This window comes from Elephas maximus, chromosome 6 (assembly GCF_024166365.1).
Source record: "Elephas maximus indicus isolate mEleMax1 chromosome 6, mEleMax1 primary haplotype, whole genome shotgun sequence".
Lineage (NCBI taxonomy): Eukaryota > Metazoa > Chordata > Mammalia > Proboscidea > Elephantidae > Elephas > Elephas maximus.
In genome coordinates, this window is record NC_064824.1 from 13,598,942 (window position 1) to 13,610,312 (window position 11,371).

The 11,371-nt window shown below is 39.4% G+C and overlaps 1 pseudogene; it reads left to right on the forward strand.

Annotated features, from left to right (window-relative positions):
• Positions 1 to 1,447: 1,447 nt before the first annotated feature.
• Positions 1,448 to 2,497, forward strand: LOC126078514 (uncharacterized; annotated as a pseudogene).
• The last annotated feature ends 8,874 nt before the right edge of the window (positions 2,498 to 11,371 follow it).

Consider the following 11,371-nt stretch of genomic DNA (forward strand, 5'->3'; position numbering starts at 1 on the left):
AAACATCAAACTCCCACTTCGCCACTGCACAAACAGTTGTAGTCTGCAAACAAGGGTCTATTCTCCTGAAATAGACCCACATAGGTTCATGCAGAGGGGAAAGGTACTCAAAGTCCACAGACTGTTTATGCCTGGATGGGAGCCACTTCTGTCCTGAGCTTCCCTGGTTAGTGGACCTGGCAAATTATCTTTTCCCCCAATTGCAAATTTATTCCTTCTCCAGAGCCTGGAGGATGGCTGTAGGTGCTCAACAGGGCCTGTCTCAGGCCCAGGGAAATCAACAGCCTCTGAAGCCAGCTTGGGGGTGGGGGCCATGGTAAAATATACGCAAGTAGTTAGCTTTTGCCACGAGCGCTGTTCTTCTCTGGTTCTGGAAGTGTGAGTAGGCTGTGTGCCTGGCTGCCTCTCCCTGTGGAAACTACGGCCTAACGCTACTACCAGCCCACCACAGCTGCTCCTGGGAACGATGCCTGAGGGCTTCTGGTGATTCAGATCTGGTAACTCCTTTCTGCTTTAGAACCGCCTCTTCCTCCCCCTCCCCCTCAGTTCATTTTCTAACCTTGCCTTTGATGTTTAGGGCTCCTAGCTTGTCATAAATATACTCATTTCACTTGTTTTTTTTTTTTGGGTCTTTGTTGTAAGAGGGCTTACTGGAAGCATCTGCCTATTCTGCTGTCTTGGCGCTGCCTCCACATGAGCCGTTCTGACTGTGCCACAGAAATATTTTCTTAAAAAGTATGTGGTCCATGTTCTCATTGGGCACAGTTTTGTATGCTATTCCAATGCCTATTTAAAAAATCATTTCAGAAATACAATGAAAAATACATTTTTAGAGGCATACTTCAAAAATAGGCTCTGTCTGTCTTAAAAAATAGAATGTTTACCAGACTAACTGAAGAATCAAAACGAATCACTTTGTCTGGGAGTGGAAAGCCAAGGTGATGAATGCAATCTGGCAAATTTGTTGTATGTAAGAATTATGTTTAATCATTGAAACAAAGCTGAAGCTGTATCTGCTTTTAATGGTAACCTTTGGCTGAGTACATAAAAAAATGGTAACCTTTGACTGAGTACATAGACACTGAAAATACAATACTTAGTCATTCTTACCTCTTTTTTACTCTCTAATGCAAAGTGTTGACAAGGGAGGAACACAATAACTGAATCATTGGAGAATTTGTCTGTCAAGCCTCTGGGTCTGTGTATTATCTCAGAATATCCCTGCTAAATGTTTGTAAAGTAGAGGATCAATAAAAACACGGGAAACCCTCAGCAAGATGGATAGACACAGTGGCTGCAACAATGAATTCAAAAATACCAATGATCATGAAGAAGGCACAGGACAGGACAATGTTTTTCTGTTATTCACAAAGTCACTATGAATCAGAGGTGACTCGATGGTAACTAAAAACAACATTCCTACTTAAAAAAAAAAAAAAAGGTCACCCAGTTCACTGTTATTTATTTTAAAGAACTTATTTTGTTTCAAGAAGGAAACACTTCCATGGATATAAAAGAACTGGTTAAACAATTTCATCAGATTAAAGTTGAGAAGTGGTCAGAAAGAACAACACAAGAGAAGAAACCAGAATGTGTAAAAGAATGAGAAAGAGCATCTGTAATTTCTCCAGAACTTACATGGAAGGAAAAATCTACAGACTCAGAGGAGGACAATATATCTTGACCACTGTTTTGCAACAAAACCAGCTAGTTTCCATCAGTTCTTGCTGAACTCCCAGAGCACGTGAACATACCTAAAACAGTTTGTGGTTCTTCCAAATCATCCATTCTTAAGGTTACCACCTCACCCTCATTAACATCTCCAGCAGCTGTCCCACCAGAGTTTGCCTATGTCCCAGCTGACCCAGCTCTGTTTGCTGCCCAGATGTTAGCAATAGCAGCAAGTGAAGCAGGACAACCACCACCGTATTCTAACATGCAGACCTTTTATTGTCTAGCTGATATGAATCAACAAAGTAACCCGTCACCACCACCTGCAGCTGGTCCTTTTCCTCAAGCAAACTTGTATTTATCTAATTCTAGGAATCCGCAGTTTCTGCAGCATCCAACTTCTGCAGCATAAGTTACTTCTCCAACTTATGTGATGATGAATGACACCAAGAAGACCGGTGCCCAACCTTTTATTTTAGTAGGCTCAAATGTTCAGGAAGCACAGAATCGGAAACCTCTTCCTGGACATGCTGTTGTTTCACAGTCAGATATCTTGAAGGGATATGCTGCAGTATAATACCCATTGTTGTTCTTGCAGGTGAGAAACTCCAGAAACACACCCTAAATTCCCAGAATGCTAGTCGTCCTACAAGTGGACAAGATGTCACTTAACAACAAAGCCCAGTTTTTCTTTCTGTTGCTTTCCCAGTAGAGGATGTAGCCAAAAAAGTTCAAGATCTGGGACAAACTTAGTCCCTTTGGAAGTTACAGTATTGCTGGAGAAATTACCATGACTACTGCCCATGTTTGCAGAGCAAAAACTTAAAACTAGTAGGTAATTTTTCCTACCATAATATGTGACCGTTAACATGCTTAAGTTTATGTAGATAGATGGATAGATGATAGATAGAGAGATGATAGATAGATGATAGATAGATAGATAGATATATACACACATATATATAAACATATATATATATATACCAAAACCAAACCCATTGCCGTTGAGTCAATTCCAACTCATAGCAACCCTGTAGAGGGTTTCCAAGGAGCGCCTGGTGGATTCAAACTGCTGACCTTTTGGTTAGCAGCTGTAGCTCTTAACAACTATGCCACCAGGGTTTCTGAGATATATGTATATATATATATATATATAATTTATTTAAATATATATATTATAAATAAACTTGGAAGCATGTGTGTGTATTTATGTATATATCCACTTTATAGAAGAGGTAACTGGTGCTCTGATGGATAGGAAGGTAAACGGCTTGCTCGAAGCCAACCAGCTGGTAAGTGGTGGGGCTAAAATTCTCCTACTCCACTGTCCATATTGTTGGTCATTCAGCTATGCTATGAACCTTCCCTTGACTCTCTCCTTCCACTGTTATTGTTAGGTGCCGTTGAGTTGGTTCTGACGCTTGATGACCCTATAAAAACCCCCAGTAGGACAGAGTAAAACTGCCCCATAGGGTTTCCAAGGAGCAGCTGTTAGATTTGAACTGCCGATCTTTTGGTTAGAAACCGAGCTTTTAACCACTATGCCACCAGGGCTCCCACATGCCTCTAGGTATCCAACAGCAAATTACAAGATTACCATTTCAAATTTTAGGAAATTCTTCTTTACTTCTCATCTCCCTGTCAAAATTACATGCCCATTGGCCTATCCCTACAAGATCATGCTCTCCATGTTTCAAAGTAAGGCATAATTTCTGTATTAGCCCATCTGAGGTGAAGTACAAATGGCTGAAAACAATATAATGTATCACACTATTTCCTAAATTAAATTTTTAAATGCTTCCTTATTTATACCACCATTCATTTCTCCACTTCCTTCTACTTCATTAGCTCTTAGGATAAAGTTTCTGTTTCTGACTTCTCACCATATAATTTTATCAACCAGCATATATATTCCTTAGCCTTCTTTACCCCCACTTTCTTCTTCATGCCATTTCTAGTTCCCATGCTTTGTGTTTGAGCTGTACCACATGAAACACTTCACACATACAAATACCCTACTGTTTCAAAAGATATTAGCTTAACCATAGTGGCACAGTGGTTAAGAGCTCAGCTGCTAACCAAAGCCTGGCAGTTCAAATCTACCAGCCACTCCTTGGAAATCCTATGGGTTAGTTCTACTGTGTCCTATAGGGTCACTATGAGTTGGAATTGACCCTAAGGCAACAGGTTTGTTTGTTTGTTTTAATAATGTGTCACCTATGTGTCAGTTTGTCTTACTGCGGAGGCTTGAATGTTGCTGTGAGGCTGGAAGCTATGCCACCAGCATTTCAAATACAAGCAGGGTCAGCCATGGTGGACTGAAATTAATTGATTAATTCATTCATTCATTTGAATATGGACAGCAAAATATGCACCAATTAAACAACTCTCATATGTAAAATTGGAAACCCTGGTGGCGTATTGGTTAAGTGTTATGGCTGCTAACCAAGAGGTCGGCAGTTCAAATCTGCCAGGTGCTCCTTGGAAACTCTATGGGGCAGTTCTACTCTGTCCTATAGGGTCGCTATGAGTCAGAATCAACTCGTAGGCACTGGGTTTGGTTTGGTTTTTTTGGTTTACTTATCCTTGGCCTCTTCCCTTTCCATATGAAGTTGGTGATTTGTTTCTTCATCCCATTAAAAAATGCCATTGGAATTTGGATTGGGATTGTATTGTATCTATAGATCACTTTGAGATGGTCACGTTGTTCTTTTCCTTTGTTCTATTAGTGTGGTTTACTATATTGGTTGATTTTCTAATGTTGAACCATGTCTCTAGAGAAGCAAAAGCGATTATATATATATATATACACACACACACACACATATATATAATCTCACTGTCTCTCTCTAAGAGGGTAAGATTGATATTCGCTTCAAGAAAATGGCTCACACAACTGTGGGGGTTTACAGAAAGTCCCAAATCCATAGGTCAGGTGGCCAGCGGGAGACCTCTGCTGGCTCACAGGGCTGTGGGGGCTGGCAAACAAAAAAATCTGATGATCAGGCAGTAGGCCAGAGACTTCTGCAGGCTTACGTCCCATAATCTCTAAGTTAGGCAATGAGAAGAGTGCCGGGTTGAGACAGAAAGCGAGCTCTGCCACAATATCTATTTGTATCTTAGAGGCAGACTACACTCCCAAAGAAATCTCCCCTTTCAATAGATTGGTTGATAATATTGGATCTCATCATCGGTGGTGAATATATTATATTGCACTGCATTACCTCTATTATGCCCAGTATCCAAAATTCTATAAGGATGAATTCTGCTGCTTCTTATTGTTCTTTCAATTGGACGATCATTTCCGGTTTCCTTTTATGTCCTATACATTTTGTTGAACCTGACGCAGTTGAATGTTATATCGTGGGATCTCTGGAACTCAGAACCTTCTCAATGGATTGTGATTGTATGTGTTTCTCTCCTTTTTTTTTTTTTTTTTTAATTTCCCTCTCCTTCTAAATTTCACCAGTGAGCACTCATACCCTTTTATTCTGCAGGCACTGACTCAGTGCTATGAAGAGATTTTATCTTGCCAATTATCTTGAGTCTTCAGCGTGCCACTGGACCATACCTCTTTATACGAACTGATCCCCAAACCTTGGAGGGGAAGGTCCCCTTGCTGGGCCAGGTGCCTGTGGCTGTTCTGGAAATACATGCCATGATTACCACCTCTGTGGAGGGCTGAGGAGTGCAGGGTCCTGGTCAATTTGTGTACTAGCTCACTTAGGCATGATGAGCAGCCACTTTCTTCCTCCAGCACTTGTCTGGTTATTTTAATCATCTGCTAGGCTTCTGCGCTTCTAAATAGACCAAATATGTCTTTCATGTAGTATAGGTAAATGCCAATTGCCTTTTAATCTACCTTTTTGTTTTAAGAGTTTCAGGTCTCAGGGGAAGGTTCTTCTCAGCACCATCCAGTCCTTATTGTTATCCTGCCACTACATTTTAATTGATTTCTATTATTTCATGAAGTCTGGAGGCAGATTTTTTTTCTCTCAGTCCTGCCTAGAAGAGGGGTACTGGTTTCTCTTCAACTTTTTTTGCTAATCCCAAACAAATATGAAAAATCCGACACCACTGCAGGCTATCAGCCAAAGCTATGTTCTTTTGCCACACCTCTTGGGCAAAGAAAGAGCAGTTCACAGTTTACAGTTAGCAGGTTATAGTCGTTGTCTGGGAACCTTGGCCTCACCGCTGTGGGGGTTGAGCGGGAGTGATTGCCTTGCAATAGAGAAAAAAACTTTCTTATCTCTCGCTCATACTTCCTTCTGCTTTCATTCAGTTGCCTTCTCTCTTGAGCTGGTTTCCAGCATTCAGAATCCGTCCAAAATGTCATTTGTTCTATTTTGTTTCTTTTTTCTTTAATTGTTGTCAAGAAATGGAGATGCTCAACACCCCTGCTGCCCTCTTGGGGAGAAGTCTTTTGGACAGGTTTCAGGGAGCTTACAGACTAAGACTAGGAAGAGAAGCCCAGTGACCTACTTTTAAAATTAGCCAATGAGAACATCAGAGATCACAACAGAATATTGCCAGATATAGTGCTGGAAGATGAGCCCCATAGGCTGGAAGACACTACATAATGATCCCAACAATAGACTCAAACATACCAAGGGTTGTGATGATGGCATAGGAAGGATTAGGCAACATTTTGTTCCATAATATATAAGGTCTCCATGAGTTGGAGCCAATTTGATGGCAACTAACAACAGCCACAATTCTGTAGAACAGTTCCAAAGCAACTTCACATATGTTCTTTAATTTTAACAAAACCAATGCTTTATGAATTACTATTACTCATTTTACAGACAAGAATGTCAAGACTTTAAGAAGTTACTGCAAGGAAAATTTATCATGAAGCTAATAAAGTTTAGGCTTTAGGGTTCTTCCCTGTGTGAGACACTGGGAATTCTGGGAGCTGCTGGAAGTCATAGACAGGAAGCCAGACTACTCAAGGAAACATGTCTTGAGTTTTTTTTGGTATCTAAAGAGAAAAAGAATATCCAATGATTCAATAATTTGCTGTGATTTCATTTTTCTTTTTTTTATTATCTTTTATTGAGCTTCAAGTGAACGTTTACAAATCAAGTCAAACTGTCATATATAAGTTTGTATACACCTTACTCCGTACTCCCACTTGCTCTCCCCCTAATGAGTCAGCCCTTTCAGTCTCTTCTTTCATGACAATTTTGTCAGCTTCCAACTATCTCTATCCTCCCATCCCCCCTCCAGACAGGACATGCCAACACAGTCTCAAGTGTCCACCTGATACAAGTAGCTCACTCTTCACCAGCATCTCTCTCCAACCCATTGTCCAGTCCCTTCCATGTCTGACCAGTTGTCTTCGGGAATGGTTTCTGTCCTGGGCCAACAGAAGGTTTGGGAACCATGACCGCAAGGATGGTTCTAGTCTCTAGTCTCAGTCAGGCCATTAAGTATGGTCTTTTTGTGAGAATTTGGGGTCTGCATTCTCCTGTTCCCTCAGGAGTTCTCTGTTGTGCTCTCTGTCAGGGCAGTCATTGGTTGTGGCCGGACACCAACTAGTTCTTCTGGTCTCAGGATGATGTAGGTCTCTGGTTCATGTGGCCCTTTCTGTCTCTTGGGCTCTTAGTTATCGTGTGACCTTGGTGTTCTTCATTCTCCTTTGATCCAGGTGGGTTGAGAACAATTGATGCATCTTAGATGGCCACTTGTTAGCATTTAAGACCCCAGATGCCACATTTCAAAGTGGGATGCAGAATGTTTTCATAATAGAATTATTTTGCCAATTGACTTAGAAGTCCCCTTAAACAATGGTCCCCAAAAACCCGCTCCGCTGACCTTTGAAGCATTCAGTTTACCCCGGAAACTTCTTTGCTTTTGGTCCAGTCTAGTTGAGCTGACCTTCCGGGTATTGAGTATTGTCCTTCCTTCACCTAAAGCAGTTCTTATCTACTAACTAATCAGTAAAAAACCCTCTCCCACCCTCCCTCCCTCCCTCCCTCGTAACCGCAAAAGTATGTGTTCTTCTCAGTTTATACTATTTCTCAAGATCTTATAATAGTGGTCTTATACAATATTTGTCCTTTTGCCTCTGACTCATTTCACTCAGCATAATGCCTTCCAGTTTCCTCCATGTTATGAAATGTTTCAGAGATTCGTCACTGTTCTTTATCGATGCGTAGTATTCCATTGTGTGAATATACCACAATTTATTTATCCATTCATCCGTTGATGGACACCTTGGTTGCTTCCAGCTTTTTGCTATTGGAAACAGAGCTGCAATAAACACAGGTGTGCATATATCTGTTTGTGTGAAGGCTCTTATTTCTCTAGGGTATATTCTGAGGAGTGGGATTAGTGGGTTGTATGATAGTTCTATTTCTAACTGTTTAAGATAACGCCAGATAGATTTCCAAAGTGGTTGTACCATTTTACATTCCCACCAGCAGTGTATAAGAGTTCCAATCTCTCCGCAGCCTCTCTAACACTTAGTATTTTCTGTTTTTTGGATTAATGCCAGCCTTGTTGGAGTGAGATGGAATCTCATTGTAGTTTTAATTTGCATTTCTCTAATGGCTAATGATCGAGAGCATTTTCTCATGTATCTGTTAGCTGCCTGAATATCTTCTTTAGTGAAGTGCGTGTTCATATCCTTTGCCCACTTCTTGATTGGGTTGTTTGTCTTTTTATGGTTGAATTTTGACAGAATCATATAGATTTTAGAGATCAGGCGCTGGTCGGAGATGTCATAGCTGAAAATTCTTTCCCAGTCTGTAAGTGGTCTTTTTACTCTTTTGGTGAAGTCTTTCGATGAGCATAGGTGTTTGATTTTTAGGAGCTACCAGTTATCTGGTTTCTCTTCGTCATTTTTAGTAATGTTTTGTATTCTGTTTATGCCTTATATTAGGGCTCCTAAGGTTGTCCCTATTTTTTCTTCCATGATCTTTATCGTTTTAGTCTTTATGTTTAGGTCTTTGATCCACTTGGAGTCAGTTTTTGTGCATGGTGTGAGGTGTGGGTCCTGTTTCATTTTTTTGCACATGCCAGCACCATTTGTTAAAAAGACTGTCTTTTCCCCAATTAACTGACACTGGGCCTTTGTCAAATATCAGCTGCTCATATGTGAATAGATTTATATCTGGGTTCTCAATTCTGTTCCATTGGTCTATGTGCCTGTTGTACCAATACCAGGCTGTTTTGACTACTGTGGCTGTATAATAGGTTCTGAAATCAGGTAGAGTGAGGCCTCCCACTTTCTTCTTCTTTTTCAGTAATGCTTTGCTTATCCGAGGCTTCTTTCCCTTCCATATGAAGTTGGTGATTTGTTTCTCCATTACATTAAAAAACGACATTGGAATTTGTATCGGAAGTGCATTGTATGTATAGATGGCTTTTGGTAGAATAGACATTTTTATATGTTAAGTCTTCCTATCCGTCAGCAAGGTATGTTTTTCCACTTAGGTAGGTCCTTTTTAGTTTCTTGCAGTAGTACTTTGTAGTTTTCTTTGTATAGGTCTTTTACATCCTTGGTAAGATTTATTCCTAAGTATTTTATCTTCTTGGGGGCTGCTGTGAATGGTATTGATTTGGTGATTTCCTCTTCGATGTTCTTTTTGTTGATTAGAGGAATCCAAGTGATTTTTGTATGTTTATCTTATAACCTGAGACTCTGCCAAACTCTTCTATTAGTTTCAGTAGTTTTCTGGAAGATTTCTTAGGATTTTCTGTGTATAAGATCATCTCATCTGGAAAGAGAGAAAATTTTACTTCCTCCTTGCCAATCCGGATGCCCTTTATTTCTTTGTCTAGCCTAATTGCTCTGGCTAGAACTTCTAGCACAATGTTGAATAAGAGCGGTGATAAAGGGCATCCTTTTCTGGTTCCCGTTCTCAAGGGAAATGCTTTCAGGCTCTCTCCATTTAGAGTGATGTTGGCTGTTGGCTTTGTATAGATGCCCTTTATTATGTTGAGGAATGTTCCTTCAATTCCTATTTTGGTGAGAGTTTTTATCATAAATGGGTGTTGGACTTTGTCAAATGCCTTTTCTGCATCAATTGATAAGATCATGTGGTTTTTGTCTTTTGTTTTATTTGTATGGTGGATTACATGACTGGTTTTTCTGATATTAAACCAGCATTGCATACCTGGTATAAATCCCATTTGGTCATGATGGATTAATTTTTTGATATGTTGTTGAATTCTACTGGCTAGAATTTTACTGAGGATTTTTGCATCTATGTTCATGAGGGATATAGGTCTGTAATTTTCTTTTTTTGTGATGTCTTTATCTGGTTTTGGTATCAGGGAGATGGTGGCTTCATAGAATGAGTTAGGTAGTATTCCATCATTTTCTATGCTTTGAAATACCTTTAGTAGTAGTGGTGTTAACTCTTCTCTGAAAGTTTGGTAGAACTCTGCAGTGAAGCCGTCCGGAACAGGGATTTTTTTTCTCTGGAGTTTTTTGATTACCATTTCAATCTCTTTTTTTATTATGGGTCTATTTAGTTGTTCTACTTCTGATTGGATTAGTTTAGGTAGGTAGTGTTTTTCTAGGAATTCATCCATTTCTTCTAGGTTTGCAAATTTGTTAGAGTACAATTTTTCATAATAATCTGATATGATTCTTTTAATTTCAGTTGGGTCTGTTGTGATGTGGCGCATCTCATTTCTTATTTGGGTTATTTGTTTCCTTTCCTGTATTTCTTTAGTCAGTCTGGCCAATGGTTTATCAGTTTTGTTAACTTTTTCAAAGAACCAGCTTTTTGCTTTGTTAATTCTTTCAATTGTTTTTCTGATCTCTAATTCATTTAGTTCAGCTCTAATTTTTATTATTTGTTTTCTTCTGGTGCCTGATGGATTCTTCTGTTGCTCACTTTCTATTTGTTCAAGTTGTAGGGACAGTTCTCTGGTTTTGGCTCTTTCTTCTTTTTGTATGTGTGCATTTATCGATGTAAATTGGCCTCTGAGCACCGCTTTTGCTGTGTCCCAGAGGTTTTGATAGGAAGTATTTTCATTCTCGTTGCATTCTATGAATTTCCTTATTCCCTCCTTAATGTCTTCTTTTCAGCAGGGTATTGTTCAGTTTCCAAGTATTTGATTTCTTTTCCCTAATTTTTCTGTTATTGATTTCCACTTTTATGGCCTTGTGATCTGAGAAGATGCTTGGTAATATTTTGATGTTTTGGATTCTGCAAAGGTTTGTTTTATGACCTAATATGTGGTCTATTCTAGAGAATGTTCCATGTGCACTAGGAAAAAAAGTATACTTTGCAGCAGTTGGGTGGAGAGTTCTGTATAAGTCAATGAGGTCAAGTTGGTTGATTGTTGTAATTAGGTCTTCCGTGTCTCTATTGAGCTTCTTACTGGATGTCCTGTCCTTCTCCGAAAGTGGTGTGTTGAAGTCTCCTACTATATTTGTGGAGGTGTCTATTTCACTTTTCAGTTCTGTTAAAATTTGTTTTATGTATTTTGCAGCCCTGTCATTGGGTGCATAAATTTTTAATATGGTTATATCTTCCTGATCAATTGTCCCTTTTATCATTATGTAGTGTCTTTCTTTATCCTTTGTGGTGGATTTAATTTTAAAGTCTATTTTGTCAGAAATTAATATTGCCACTTCTGCTCTTTTTTGATTATTGTTTGCTTGATATATTTTTTTTCCATCCTTTGAGTTTTAGTTTGTTTGTGTCTCTAAGTCTAAGGTGTGTCTCTTGTAGGCAGC